The following is a 16,114-nucleotide window of genomic DNA, read 5'->3' on the forward strand; positions in this document are numbered from 1 at the left end:
CTTTAAAAGTAATGATAAGAAGTTTACTTACATGCTATTCACAGTAGGTTCCCTGAAGGCAGGCTTTTAGCTTGGAGTTACAGAAAAGAATGTGAGGATTTGAGCCCATGTGCTGCTGGCTGAGAGCCAGCAAACAGCAGAATACATCAAGAGAACAGCATCAAGAGAAAATGGTTAAGGACTTCCGGTCTGCTGCGGAGTACTAAGTGTCGCCTGCAACACGGAGCCAGCAGAAAGGCTTGGAGGGCAGTGCTAGAGCTCAGCGCACCCCCAAAAAACCCCCCACAGGAGAGTGGGGACCTGAGGGCTCCAGCGGAGCGGAAAATCTCACACACACACACCCGATTGTCTCCAGGCCGCTGCTGTGTGCATGGGAGGGAAGGGGAAGAGGCTCGAGTTCGCTCTCGGCACCAACACAGCCTGCTGCGAAAGCTACGATCCGTCACCAGAAGCAGCAGATCTTCCAGTTAGAGGTAAAAGTCAAATAAAACATTTTGAACTTTGAATTAGAGCTAAAAAATTTAATTTGGTGAAATGGAAGCAAAAGAGGAAGTCAGCTTCCGATTTCTGTGGACGAGCTCTGCAAAGGGAACTTTTTTGTGAATGGGACTCAGACACAGCCGACAGCAAAGGAGAGTTGTAACATTTAACTCTGACTTGGTGGATGGTTACATTCTAACGGATTTATAGATTAACTGTATTCAGTTACCTATTGGGATACAAAGTTAAAAAGCTACTGACAGCTGGAGGAATCTGAACAGTCTTTTAAAAATTGGTGGCGCTGAAGAGGAAAAGGGGAAAGAAAGAAAGCCTGCAGGGGACTCTCAGCACATCTGGGGGGTAACCCCAGAAAGTGGAAAGAGCCTGGAACAGCTTCCAAAGCATCTTTGATACTACGAAAGACTGAAAGAGCCCACCAAGAAAGATGTGTTAACTGAAACCCCAGCACGTCTGTGAACTGAATAACAAGACAAATGCCATGGGATTACAAATAAGAAATAAAATGGAAATAAAACTTCTGAAACTATTGCAAGCCACCACTGTTTGAGATACTCATAAGTAGATAAGTACAAATCAAAGAACAACTTCCTCCCCCCCCTTTTTTAAAGACATAAACTTGAAATTGAACTTGCCGAACATTTTTATTTTTTCCTTTCCTCTGCTTCCTGGTTTTGTAAATTACTTTATTAATTCTCTTTTTTATTTTTCACCCTTTCAATCGTATATTTTATGTTTTCTGGTCCATTGGATGGTTTTATTTCTTTTTGCCTTTTTTCTCTTTTTGTTATATAACTATGATATATTGTGGTGGGGAGGGAGAAGGCAGACAAAAGGGAAAGATAAACTAGCAAGAATCTGGGAGGGGGGAGTCAGTCTCACAGTTGGATAGACTCAGGACCTGCAGGTGTGACCTTGAACAACTCATACAACACTGGGAACCAACTGATAAGAGATGTCGGGCAAGGAGGGAGCAACAACTAGGAAAGCGGCAGCTGCGGCGGCTGCTAGATGGGCTAGTGTACAAATTGGGGACATTGGAGATAAAGGAGAGAGAGAGCAGACAGATCTCTTTGCATTGCAACTCTCGGAATTCAGGAAAGAAATGATCCAATCAGTGCAAGAATTTACACAACAGGTTCACAGTGACATGGAAAAATCCAATCAATCACTGAACAAGTGCACTGAGACATTGAAAATTCGAATAGAGTCCTGAAAGAGCAATTTGGGATACTGGGAGATAAGGTTAATAATTTGGAAACATAAGTAGACAAATTAGAAAAAATTAAAGATGAGGTAGGAGAATTGAGAGAGGAACAAAAAGGGATGATGGGAACTGTAGAAGGGGTTCAAGGGAAGCAGAATGAATTGGAAGATCAGGTTCTTCTTCTGCAACTAAGGGAAAGAGACAGAACACTACGAATCAGAGGTTTGCCAGAATCTGATTCAGAGCCAAATTTGGAGACATTTGTTACACAGATGATTTCAGAATGGATGGGGGAAAGCAAAGACTGGCTGGATGGGCTAGCAGAGAGCTGTTTTAGAATTAGATCACGCCAAAGTTGAGAACGGAGGCAGCCAAAAGATGTTTTATTAACATTAATAACATAAAGAGTGAAGGACGCAATCCTTCAGAATAGTTTTGAAAAAGATCTTGTGGTTGCCGGGCAGAAAGTAGACATTTTTTGAGAGATCCCACTGAAATTGGGACTCAGAAGAACAAAATATAGGTTTTTAACAACAGCACTCAGGAGAGCCGACATTGGAGACAAATGGGAATTTCCAGAGGGTATCTCTTTCACATACATGAAAAGGAGATATAGATTAACATCAGAATTCCAGGCAAGAGAGTTCCTTGAGAAAAATAGGAGAGACTTAGATCCCAAACAAGATTGGGGGGATCCCCGAGCTGAACAAAAGGAAGCTTTGGAACGGTTAGCATTGGAAGATGTAACACCAGAAAAAAACAGATATTGTAACTGACTCTGACAATGGCCAATCTTAAAATACTGTTTAAGGTCAATATCTGACCCTGACCCTAAACTGTACTTTGAGGCAGCGTGTTGGACATGGATCAAGGACTGGATATTAATTAAAAACACGGAAGTCCTAGATCTGGAGGGATGGGATATTGTGTACGGGTGGCATGGCTACATAGGCTATGACAAGGTTAAATCCCACAAAGGATTTTTAAATCATATTGTGAGAAGGGCATTATATGAAGTATGGGAGAGGAGTAAAAAATCAGTAGTAACCAAAACACCATGGTGGCTGTCACCAATGGAATCTATGCCGTTTCACAAGATAAATATGAACAGTGATTGGCTAACATATAAGGATTTAGTAGAGGAAACAAGTAGTGATCCGAAAATAAAGGGCCTAAGCGAATTGAAACAGAAGGGAATAACCTGGCTGCAGTACTATCAATTAAAAGCTGCCCTTGAAAAGGATAAAAGAACCAAAGGATTTGACCCAAAAATATCCTATCTGGAGAAGGATATTTTATATAATAATCAAAAGATACTTTCTAAAATGTACAAACTACTTTTGAATTGGCAAAGAAAGGAGGAAGATATCAAAGAAATTACAGTAAAATGGGAGAGGGACCTGGGACATAAGATCAAACCCAATATTTGGAATGAATTATGGACTAAAAATATAAAATTCACGGCTTGTTTCCTTATAAGGGAAAATCTTATGAAAATGTACTATAGGTGGTACCTGACCCCTGTAAAACTTGCAAAAATAAATAAATCAAACAATAACAAGTGCTGGTGATGTAAGGAACAGATAGGAACATACTACCATATGTGGTGGTCCTGTCTAGAGATACAAAGATTTTGGAACATGATTTATGAAGAGATAAAGAGATTGATAAAAACTACATTTAGCAAGAAACCGGAAGAATTTTTACTAGGAATGGTTTCAGATAATATTCCCAAAAACAAAACTAGGCAATTTATGTACGCAACGTCAGCAGCAAGGGTTATAGTGGCAAAACACTGGAAAGATAAAAATACACCCACTAAAGAGGAATGGGTAGTCAAATTGTGTGAGTACTTGGAGCTCACAAAGCTGACAGATGCAATAAGAGATAAACCTAAAAAATTGGTGAAAGAAGAATGGGAATGTTTAAATAATTATTTAGGGGCAAGGGCTCAGCAAAAAAGATCTGGCTATGTCTAGAATGATGCAGCATAGAGAAATGTTCCCTGATATCAAGATGAGGGATTCCTTTGGAATGCAGATAGAGATAATTGATAAGAATAATGATCTGTTGTGAGCTTGACGGAAGTGTACAATAGATGAGCCTTCCTGCTTTGGCTCATCCTCCTTTTTATTTTTATATTTTTTTTCTATTTTTCTTTTTTCTTTTCTTTTATCTTTTCCATAGTTGCTTATGTTCTGTGTTATGTACTTTGATATTTTTTGTAGTTTTTAAAGTTTTTTTTTCATTACTATTAAGGAATTTTCCTTTGTAATCTTGGTTGTCTATATTTATATGTACCTGTTTAAAGCAAAATAAAAGTTATATATAAAAAAAATCTTAAAATACTGAGTTGGAATGTGAATGGTTTACATTGTAAACCCAAATGTTTTCGGATTGAGCATATAAAAGCAAAACAAAAATTAGACATAATCTGCCTCCAAGAGAAACGCATTGCAAAAAAAATAAAAGGGTATCTCTTTCACATACATGAAAAAAACAAAAAATTAGGTATGGACTTCATCTCATCAGATAAAACAAAAAAGAGAGGAGTTGTTTTTTACATAATCCTGCACTTGAACCCAAATTGATTCAGAAGGATGAAAAAGGTAGAATCTTAATAATACAAGTCAAAATCCAAGGAGAGAAAGTGATACTGGTTGGCATCTATGCACCAAATGACAAATAAACAATCTTCTTCAAAAAAATCAGAAACAGAACTATTTGAATTTGCAGATCAAAAAATGATCTTAATGGGAGACTTAAATGGAGTTCCATCTTTAGATAAAGATAGATCAGCCAGGAAAAAAGAGACTAAGGAAGGCAAATTACCAAAGACTTTTTTTGATATGACTCAAAATATGGAGAATAAGACATGTTTGACAAAGAGTTCACTTATTACAGCTATGTACATGATAGCAGCTCGAGAACAGATTCTTTGTGGATTTCCAAAGAACTGGAAATAAGAGTCAAAAAAATCGAAATTAATCCCAGAAACTTTTCAGATCATAATTCCTTGATTATGGAAAAAGAAAGTCAAATCTCTTTCAGATGGAGATTAAATGATGATTTATTAGATGATCAAAATTTTATAGAAAAAACAAAAAAAGTCCTGACTGATTATTTTGAAATAAACAATCAAGGACAAACAAAATTACAGACGGTCTGGGACGCAAATAAGGCGGTAATGAGAGGACTCTTTATACAACAAAATTCATATAAAAGGAAACTGAGAGAGAAAAGGAAAAAAGAAATTTTAGAGGAAATCACTGAAAAGGAGAAACAGCTGTCAAATAAGGCAAACAAAGAAGCTGTGAAGCAGATAATAAAAACTTTACAAACCCAATATTCAATGATAATTAATGAGGAAATTAGTTGGAAAATAAAAAGAGTAAAACAAAAATACTTTGAGCATGCAAACAAACCAGGAAAATTGTTAGCCTGGTAGCCTGGCAGCTAAAAAAAAAAAGTGAACAAAGGAACTCCATAAATAAAATTAATTTAAATGGAAAGATCACAGATAAGTTGAAGGAAATAAGAGAAGGATTTGTTAAATATTTTTCAGAGTTGTATAGACAAGGGAAAGAAAAAACATTCAAGATAGAAGAGTACATCAGAAGTAGTAATATGCCATATATAAAAGAGGAACAAATGAACATTCTTAACTCCCAGATAACAGTCCAATAATTTTTAGAGGTAATAAAAGGCTCCAAAAATGGCAAGTCACCAGGCCCGGATGGTCTTACGGCAAAATATTATAAAAAACTAAGCGAACAGTTAGTGAACCCATTGAAAGATGTCATGGATGAAATACTGAATACAGGTGAAATTCCAGAAACATGGAAAGAGGCCTATATTACAGTAATTCCAAAACAAGACGCAGATTTGCTGCAAATTAAAAATTACGGGCCTATTTCTTTGTTAAATAATGATTACAAATTGTTTGCAAATATATTAGCCAATAGATTAAAAAATATACTAAATGAGTATATACATCAAGATCAGCCATGGTTTCTACCAGGTAGACAAATGAAGGAGTATATAAGGAATATTCTGAATATAATAGAATACCTAGAGGCCAAAAATGAAAAGAAAGCGGCAATGATGAAAGAGGCTGAAAAAGCCTTTGACAATGTTTCTTGGAAATTCATGACAACGTTGTTAGAACAAATTAAACGTGGCTCTAAATTTCTAAAAGGAATAGCAGCAATTTATTCAAAACAAAAAGCAAAATTAATTATTAACCAGGTGATAACGGATGACTGTAAGATTCAAAAAGGAACTAGACAAGGATGTCCATTATCACCATTATTGTTCATCCTGGTACTGGAAGTACTTGCCAGAAATATAAGAGCAGACAAAGAGATTACAGGTGTAAAAACTGGGGAAAGTGAGTTTAAACTAAAAGCATATGCAGATGATTTAGTGATAACAGTGGAAGAGCTGAAAATTTCACTCCCTAAAGTAATAGAAAAGATTCAGAAATTTGGGGAAGTGGCAGGATTTAAGTTAAATAGGAACAAAACCAAATTATTAGTTAAAAACCTGAAGGAAGAGGAAAAAATGGAGCTAGAACAAAATATTGAGAATGAAGTCCATAAAAAGGTTAAGTATTTAGGGATATGGTTAACATCAAGAAATATAAATCTATTTAAAAATAATTATGAAAAAATCTGGCTTGAGTTAAAAAGAAATTTAGAAATATGGAGCAGAATGAATCTCTCATTGTTAGGTAAAATAGCAGCGATCAAAATGAATGTGTTGCCAAAAATGCTATTTCTTTTTCAATCAACTCCAGTCATCCTGAAAGATGAATGTTTTAAAAAATGGCAGAAAGAGATTTCAAAATTTATCGGGGGCTGGGGTGGGGGCAAAAGGCCAAGGATAAAATATAAAATACTTACAGACGTAAAAGATAGAGGCAGGTTTGCCCTCCCAGATTTTAAATTGTATTATGAATCTGCTTGTTTGGTATGGATCAGGGACTGGATGAGGTTGGAAAAGCAAGAAGCATTAGAACTGGAAGGACATGATAACAGATTTGGCTGGCATGCATATCTATGGTATGGGCAAGGAAAGGTACACAGAAGTTTCTACAACCATATAATTAGGAAATCATTAATGAGAGTATGGGAGAGATACAAAGACTTGTTAGAACAAAAGACTCCTTGGTGGCTTTCACCACGTGAAGCGTTACTGCTCAAACCACTTGGAAAGAAAGGAAAATGGCTTGCATATGCTGACCTGTTTTCAGAGTTGGTTGCACTATTGAAAATAACATTTGTTGATAAACCAGAGAGAGGAGCTGAGGGAAGTCTGGGGGGGAGGGGAGGGGGGTTACTTTATGGGGAGAGAGAGGGGGGAAATAGGGGGGATTAAGGATGATATGTTTTTTGATAAAATGTCTTGTTGAAATCCCTAATAAAAAATATTTAAAATAAAAAAGAGAAAATGGTCAAGAGAGAGAGATGGCTGTGTGACCCTTTTACAGGGTCTGCCAGGGTCACACCCATCTACCTGGTCACACGCAGGGGGAGGATGCTTCAGACCAGGTGTGACAGGAAGTCCTCCTGGCTGGAGTAAAATAATAATAATAATAATAATAATAATAATAATAATAATAATAATAATAATTTATTTATTTATACCCCACCCATCTGGCTGGGTTTCCCCAGCCACTCTGGGCGGCTTCCAACAAAATATTAAAATACAGTAATGCATCAAACATTAAAAGCTTCCCTAAACAGGACTGCCTTCAGATGTCTTCTAAAAATCTGATAGTTGTTGTTCTCTTTGACATCTGGTGGGAGGGCGTCTCACAGGGTGGGCGCCACTACCGAGAAGGCCCTCTGCCTGGTTCCCTGTAACTTGGCTTCTCACAGTGAACCGCCAGAAGGCCCTTGGCGCTGGACCTCAGCGTCCGGGCAGAACGATGGGGGTGGAGACACTCCTTCAGATATACTGGACCGAGGCCGTTTAGGGCTTTCAAGGTCAGCACCAACACTTTGAATTGTGCTCGGTAACGTACTGAGAGCCAATCTAGGTCTTTCAAGACTGGTGTTATATGGTCTTGGCAGCCACTCCCAGTCACCAGTCTGGCTGCCGTGTTCTGCATTAGTTGTGGTTTCTGGGTCACCTTCAAAGGTAGCCCCACGTAGAGCGCATTGCAGTAGTCCAAGCGGGAGATAACCAGAAAGGCAGTCCGCAGGCAGATAGGGTCTCAGTCTGCGTACCAGATGGAGGTGGTAAGCAGCTGCCCTGGACACGGATTTGACCTGCACCTCCATGGACAGCTGTGAGTCCAAAATGACTCCCAGGCTGCGCACCTGGTCCTTCAGGGGCACAGTTACCCCATTCAGGACCAGGGAGTCCTCCACACCTGCCCGCTTCCTGTTCCCCCAAAACAGTACTTCTGTCTTGTCAGGATTCAACTGCAATCCATTAGCCACCATCCATCCTCCAACCGCCTCCAGGCACTCACACAGGACCTTCACCGCCTTCACTGGTTCTGATTTGAAAGAGAGGTAGAGCTGGGTATCATCCGCATACTGATGAACACCCAGCCCAAACCCCCTGATGATCTCTCCCAGCGGCTGCATGTAGATGTTGAAAAGCATGGGGGAGAGGACAGAACCCTGAGGCACCCCACAAGTGAGAGCCCAGGGGTCTGAACACTCATCCCCCACTACCACTTTCTGAACACGGCCCAGGAGGAAGGAGCGGAACCAGTGTATGACAGTGCCCCCAGCTCCCAGCCCCTCAAGACGGTCCAGAAGGATGTTATCAATGGTATCAAACACCGCTGAGAGATCAATGTCAATGGTATCAAACACCGCTGAGAGATCCAGCAGAACTAGGAAGCAGCTGTCACCTTTGTCCCTAGCCCGCCGGAGATCATCGACCAGTGCAACCAAGGCAGTTTCAGTCCCATGATGAGGCCTGAATCCCGACTGGAAGGGATCCAAATGGTCCGCTTCTTCCAGGCGTGCCTGGAGTTGTTCAGCAACCACTCGCTCAATCACCTTGCCCAAGAATGGAAGATTTGAGACTGGGCGATAGTTGGCCATTGTGGCCGCATCTAAAGATGGTTTTTTAAGAAGTGGTTTAATAACCGCCTCTTTCAGCGGGTCTGGGAAGGCTCCCTCACGGAGGGAAGCATTCACCACCTCACATAGCCCATCGCCCAGCCCTTTCCGGCTAGCTTTTATAAGCCAGAATGGGCAAGGATCAAGGAGACAGGTGGTTGGTTTCACTCGTCCAAGCAGCCTGTCCACATCCTCGGAGGTAACAGATTGGAATTGATCCCACGCAATTTGACTAGACAGGGCTCTAACACTCTCCCACTCCGGCTTTGCTCCCATGGTGGCGTCTACCTCTTCCCGAATCTAAGAGACTTTATCTGCAAAAAACTTTGCGAAATCATTGCAGGAGATCATGTGGCCCGTACTGGGCCCCGATGTAGCAGGTGGTTCCGCTAAATTGCGAACCACCTGAAAAAGTCTCCTGCTGCTGTTTTCTGCAGATGCAGTAGAGGCGGTGAAGAATGTCTTCTTCGCCGTCGCTACCGCCACTTGGTAGGCTTGACACTGAGCTCTAACCAGTGTCCGAGCAGCTTCAGAATGGGTCATCCGCCACTGGCGCTCTAGCCGTCTCAGCAATTATTTCATTGCCCTCAGATCCGTGGAAAACCACGGGGCTGTTCGGGCTCCATGGAATCGGAGAGGGCGCTTCGGAGCCAAACAGTCAATAGCCCTGGTTAACTCCGCATTCCAGCGGGCCACCAGGGAATCAGCTGAAAGGCCATCAACATGGGATAAAGCATCCCCTACCACTCTCTGGAAACCATTTGAATCCATTAAGTGGTGGGGGCGGACCATCCAAATCGGTCCCACCTCCCTGCAGAGGGGAAGGGTCGCGGAGAAGTCCAGTTGCACCAGGAAGTGATCTGACCATGGCACTTCTTTTGTTTCGCTTTTACTTAGTGTCAGGTCACCAACATCCATAGAGGTCAACACCAGGTCCAAGGCATGTCCACGGCTATGGTTTGGGCCAGACTTATTCATGGACAGCCCCATGGAGGCCATGCTTTCCACGAAGTCCCAAGCGGCCCCTTGTAAGGTCGTGTCGGCATGGATGTTAAAATCCCCCAGGACAACCAAACTAGGTGTCTCCAGGAGCATATCCACCACGACCTGAAGCAGCTCGGGCAGGGAATCCTTGGTGCAGCGGGGAGGTCGGTACACCAAAAGGAATCCCGTACTGCCCCTATTGCCCAACTTCCAGAACATGCACTCAGAGAACTGGGTCTTCCCAATAGGACGCCTGGTGCAAACTAATGACTTCCTAAAAATCACTGCAACCCCCTCTCCCCGCCCACAAGGCCTGGGTTGCTGTGCGTAAGAGAAACCTGGTGGACAGGCAGCGGCAAGGACAGGCCCATCTGCTTCATCCAACCAAGTCTCTGTTACACATGCTAGGTCAAGTCCTCCATCCATGATCAAGTCATGGATGGCAGTGGTCTTATGAATCATTGAGCTGGCATTGCACAGCAGCACCTTCAGGTCATGTGGGTATCCCTTGCTGATTCTAGTATCCGTCCGGTCAGGACCAGACCCGGAGGCAGGGATAGTCCTCAGACAATGACTAAACCTGCCTCCTCTGTAATGACATGGTCTGGTCTTAGCGTAACTCCTCCTACGTGTAATCATTGAGAACGGTTGTCCCAGCGCATCCCCCTCTGTGGAACATGCCCCAGCCATTTTGTTGGCTGGGACCCACTCCCCGGCAGCGCTGACCCCTCCCCTTAAGAACAAAATAAAACCTTAAAACAAAAACAAAACAAAAAACAAAAGAAAACCCAGAAAATAATAAAACGATACAAACAAAAAACTGTAAAAATTACAAATCCATCAAAATCAAACAAATTCCCAAGCCCAACCAAACATCCATTCCACCCCCCCCATACAAAAAAGTCAAAAGGGAAAGGAAATTTTTTTAACATTTTAAAAAGAACTCCGCGCCCCCTCCGGGTCCTCCTGGGCAGCAGCAGCAGCAGTGACAGCAACTGTCCTTGTGAGGCCTGCCAGGCCCCACCCTGGGCCAGGTGGTGAGTGGCAGGAGAGGGGCCCTCCGGCACTCACGCAGGGGAGTCCTCCTGGGCAGCACAGCAGTAGCAGTCCTTTTGAGGCCTGTCAGGCCCCGCCCTGGGTCAGGTGGTGAGTGGCAGGAGAGGGGCCCTCCGGCACTCACACAGGGGAGTCCGCCTGGGCAGCACAGCAGTAGCAATCCTTTTGAGGCCTGTCAGGCCCCGCCTTGGGCCAGGTGGTGAGTGGCAGGAGCAGGGCCCTCAGGCACTCACGCAGGTGAGTCCTCCTCTGTGTGTGTCCACGCTGGGCAAACAGGAAGTGTTGTATTTGGCTGCTTATGTTACATCCCACAGAGAACTAGTGAGTAAGAGATGACACGATTAAAATATATAAAATGTGCATCCCATGGAGAAAGTGGGCAGAGAAATCATTTTCTCCCTCTCTCATGGCACCCAAACATAGGATATCCAATGAAGCCGAAAGTTGGAAGAGTCAGGCAAAATAAAGTCCTTCTTCACATACCACATAGTTAAACTGCGGAGCTCACCCACACAGGGGGCAGTGATGTCCACCAACTGGGATGGCTTTAAGAGAGGACTGGAGAAACGCTTGGAAAGCAAAGCTCGCAATGGCTGCTAACCACAATGGCCATGTTCTGCCTCCACAATCGGAGGCAGTAATGCTTCTGAAGACCACCTGATGGGAATCGCAGGAGGAAAGAGTTGCTCTCAAGCTTGGATCCTGCTTCTGGGTTTCCCTCTGGGGTATCTGGTTGGCCCCTGTCAGAAGTGGACAGAGGAGCCATTGGCTTCATCCAGCAGGCTCTTAATATGTTCTTATGTCTGAATTAGTTTGCAGCCAGCCTTGTGCCCAGTGCTAGATTTACATATAAGCTAAACAAGCTATAGCTTAGGGCCCCACTCTTTTGGGGGCCCCAAAAAAATTTAAAGGGAAAAAACCTGGATGTATATTTCCAAAATATGAGATAAAAAACAAATAAAATAAAACCTATGTACAGTTAGAGCTTAATAATTATTTCACTATTAATATACTTCTTCTTAATTGTATTTCAGTTCAACAATTACTTTGATAAAATACATATTTTGTTATGTGCAAATGGCTTGAGATACCTATTAGGTCCATAAAGTACCATATAGCATATATTTGTTAAGTTGTGGGTGAACATATCAGACGACACAGCGATTCTTCAAACAGCTCTTGTTTAGAATCATAGAATCATAGAATCATAGAGTTGGAAGAGACCACAAGGGCCATCGAGTCCAACCTCCTGCCAAGCAGGAAACACCATCAGAGCACTCCTGACATATGGTTGTCAAGCCTCTGCTTAAAGACCTCCAAAGAAGGAGACTCCACCACACTCCTTGGCAGCAAATTCCACTGTCGAACAGCTCTTACTGTCAGGAAGTTCTTCCTAATGTTTAGGTGGAATCTTCTTTCTTGTAGTTTGGATCCATTGCTCCGTGTCCGCTTCTCTGGAGCAGCAGAAAACAACCTTTCTCCCTCCTCTATGTGACATCCTTTTATATATTTGAACATGGCTATCATATCACCCCTTAACCTCCTCTTCTCCAGGCTAAACATGCCCAGCTCCCTTAGCCGTTCCTCATAAGGCATCGTTTCCAGGCCTTTGACCATTTTGGTTGCCCTCCTCTGGACACGTTCCAGTTTGTCAGTGTCCTTCTTGAACTGTGGTGCCCAGAATTGGACACAGTACTCCAGGTGAGGTCTGACCAGAGCAGAATACAGTGGCACTATTACTTCCCTTGATCTAGATGCTATACTCCTATTGATGCAGCCCAGAATTGCATTGGCTTTTTTAGCTGCCGCGTCACACTGTTGGCTCATATTCACAGGCCATAACAGAACTGGGCTGAAGGGTTCAGCCAACCTGCTTATATAGAGCTCAACTACAAGGCAACAGTAACAACTTTCTGTAACTATCCAATCACTGAACGTCACTTTCAATTCCTTATTTGCATATGTGGACCTGAGTGAAAACTATCTACAGTACCCCCCTGCTGGCCCAGGGTGAGAACTTCAGTACATAACAATATTCAACACAAAAAATAGCGACAATTTGTTGTTGACAAAGGACAGCTGGACATATAAAGGGCCCCATTACCTTCAGGAGCTTAGGGCCTCATCAAACCTAAATCCGGCCCTGCCTGTGCCTACATGAAAGCATGTAAGCCACATTGTCCTATCGCTGCAGGAGTGAAGAAGCTTTTTCAGCCCGGGGCCAACTTTCCTTCTGGTTAGCCTTCTGAGGGCCACATGCCAGTAGCGTGCGAGGCCAGAGGCAGAAGTAGGTGGAGCAACTACTATAAATAATTGCCTTTGTGCGGTAGGTTAGTTCCTACACACTCTCACACACACTGCTCTGGTGCTCAGGTCCTGCTCGAGAGTTCCCCACTGGGGCATCTGATTGGCCACTGTGGGAACAGGAGGCATGGCTAGATGGACCATTGGCCAGGGGTGCCAACTTAAATAAAATATTGTGGGGGGGGGCAGGTAAGCCCCACCTTGCATAACTGATCACATGATGCAGTGTGCACACACCATTTGAATGGGAATGTCCATCGACTTTGTGGAGGCCTGGCCCCTCAAATATTTTATTGTGGTGGCCGAAACCCCCATGGCCCCTAGGAGTAGGCCCCTGTGCCTTTGGCCTGACCCAGCAGCCAAAGAACAGCTCTTCTCAGCCTGTTCTCAAGTAGGCTGTGCTTTCTTAAGCCTCAGGATTTCAGGCTATTGTAACAGGCCATTTTCAGCCTGCAGGTTAGAGCTGGGTGACAGCAATGATCTGCAGCCACAAATGGCCTCCTATTTAACACCCTCTTAAGTGTTTTAGACTACAAGTCCCATCAGCTCCAGCCAGCATGGCCAATGAGAGTTGTAGTCCAACAACGTTTTGAAGATCAGCCAGGATGGTGACGTTTGACACAGGTGCCACAAGAGGGTGCCGTGTGGAAGAGGAGATACTGAGTTCTTTGGTTTTGCAAATTTATCTTGAGCTATGATAAGAAAATAACATTGATTGCAGATAAAAAAATGCACAGATTATACTCAAGGGCACAGCGCATAACTTACTTATCTTCACAAAAAGAGGAAAGTCCCCCTGCCAAGCGAGCATTTTTCTGAGGCTAAGCCGCAGCAGGAACATATTGTTGTTGCCCCAATTACTTATAAAGTGGATGGGGGGGTGGTAAGTGGGAAGAAGAGATCTTGAGATGGTTTTAAGTTTGGTAATGAGTTGCAATTCAGCAGCTTCTCTTTCCAGTCTATTTCTGAAATTCCTTTGTAGTAAAACAGCTACTTTGAGATCTTGTATAGAATGTCCTGGGAGATTAAAGTGTTCTCCTACTGGTAGCTGTTTTACTACAAAGGAATTTCAGAAATAGACTGGAAAGAGAAGCTGCTGAATTGCAACTCATTACCAAACTTAAAACCATGGAGAAACCTGGTTTGAACAAAGACATTGGATTCTTATCCCATTATACATGACTAAGCCATTTCTCACCTTCTCACCCCTTGCCTTTTCCTGTAAGACCCATTACAGTCGTTAAGAGTCGTCAGCAGGCTCATCCCAGCTATCTGCCAATCTCCCATTCCCACCACCCTTCTGAGTAATACCCCTCCCCACCTTCTCACTATATAGAAGGATCTGGCAACTTCTGTTTCAGTGTATCTGAAGAAGTGTGCTTGCACACGAAAGCTCATACCAAGAACTAACTTAGTTGGTCTTAAAGGTGCTACTGGAAGGAATTTTTTTTATTTTGACTATGGCAGACCAACACGGCTACCTATCTGTACTTAGTAATATTTTGTTTGAGTTACCTGGTTTTTGTACATCACTCACAGATATTTTTAATATATTAAGTGGTGTAGAAATTAAATAACCAATAATCAATATACATGATGCAAATAAATGACGGACAGCCTGGTCCCTGCCACAACCAGGCCACGGAGCTTCTGTTACTTCCCGCCCAGGTCTGCACCAGATCACCATGACCAACACCTGGTATGGCTACAGTTCCCTCCAGTGCCATCTCACCAGTGGCAATGCTGTGCTCAAGGTTGCAGCAGTGTCGGATGGAGGCAGGAGGGAGGTGAATCAGGTCATTGCTCAGGCCTTTCCTACCTGCCCCAACCTCCTGATTTATTTTTCACCTAGCTCCTTTAGTACGCTGCAGCTCATCAGGCCCTGGAGATTTGAATTCATTTAAAGTAGCTAGGTGTTCCCTTACCATCTCTTTTCCTGTCTTGGACTGCAGCTCCCTCCATTCATCTTTGATTTGGTTAGCACCAGGTTGGGCATCACTTTCCTTTCGGGTGAAGACAGAGGCAAAGTAGGTGTTGAGTAGTTCCACCTTCTCTCTGTCGCCCAATAGCCTTTCCCCTTCTTCTCCATGCAGAGGACCCTCCACTTGCTTGTTCTTCCTCTTACTTCGGACATAGCCCCCAACCCCTTTTTTTATTATTTCTAACCTCTCTTGCAAGGCTGAGCTCATTCTGAGCTTTAGCCAGCCTGACTTTGCCCCTGCAACTGTTGGCTACTCGTGCATACTCCTCCTTAGTGATTTCCCCCTTTTGCCATTTCTTGACTCTCAGCTCATCTGTAAGCTCCTTATGCAGCCACAGTGGTTTCCTTAGATGCCTCCCACTTTTCTTTCTTGTTGGAATTGTCTGCAATTGGGGGTCTTCAATATTTCTCCTTTTGGAAACTTCCATCCATCTTGGACTCCCTTCTCTTTGAGTATTTCTGATCATGGGATCTCACCCAGTAGCTGCTTAAGCTTTTTAAAATTGGCCGCCTTAAAGTTCAGAGTGCATGTCTGACTACACTCAGCTTTCCTTTGCCTCTGTATCATGAAACCCAAGAGGACACAATCATTTCCTCCCAAGTTTCTGAGCACTTCCACTTCATCAATCATCTCCTCCCTGTTGGTGAGGACCAGGTCCAAGATAGATGATCCCCTTCTTGCTTCTTTCACCTTCTGGGAAATGAAATTGTCAGCGAGGCAACGGAGGAATTTGTTGGACCTTACATTCTTGGCAGAGTTTGAGTTTCAACAGATATTGGAGAAGTTGAAGTCTTCCATGACCACTATATCTCTCCTCTCCTCTGAACATGTGCAGAGGAGGGCGACCAAGATGATTAAGGGTCTGGAAACTAAGCCTTACAAGGAGTGCTTGAAGGAGCTGGATATGTTTAGCCTGGAAAAGAGGAGACTGAGAGAAGATATTATAGCTATCTTCAAATATCTTAAGGGCTGTCACATGGCTTCTTTTCTCCTGCTCT

At 43.2% G+C, this 16,114-nt stretch overlaps 1 pseudogene across 1 annotated transcript in view; it reads left to right on the forward strand.

The window, feature by feature from the left end:
• The window catches only part of LOC308467690 (adhesion G protein-coupled receptor D2-like), a 634,294-nt pseudogene that overhangs the window by 607,115 nt on the left and 11,065 nt on the right, over nt 1–16,114 (forward strand). Inside the window, exons 8-9 of the transcript in view lie at nt 356–473; nt 14,803–14,921. The product of the transcript in view is annotated as an adhesion G protein-coupled receptor D2-like (transcript). The remainder of the gene's footprint in view (nt 1–355; nt 474–14,802; nt 14,922–16,114) is intronic.

Source organism: Podarcis pityusensis (genome assembly GCF_964106645.2).
Source record: "Podarcis pityusensis genome assembly, chromosome: W".
Classification (NCBI taxonomy): domain Eukaryota; kingdom Metazoa; phylum Chordata; class Lepidosauria; order Squamata; family Lacertidae; genus Podarcis; species Podarcis pityusensis.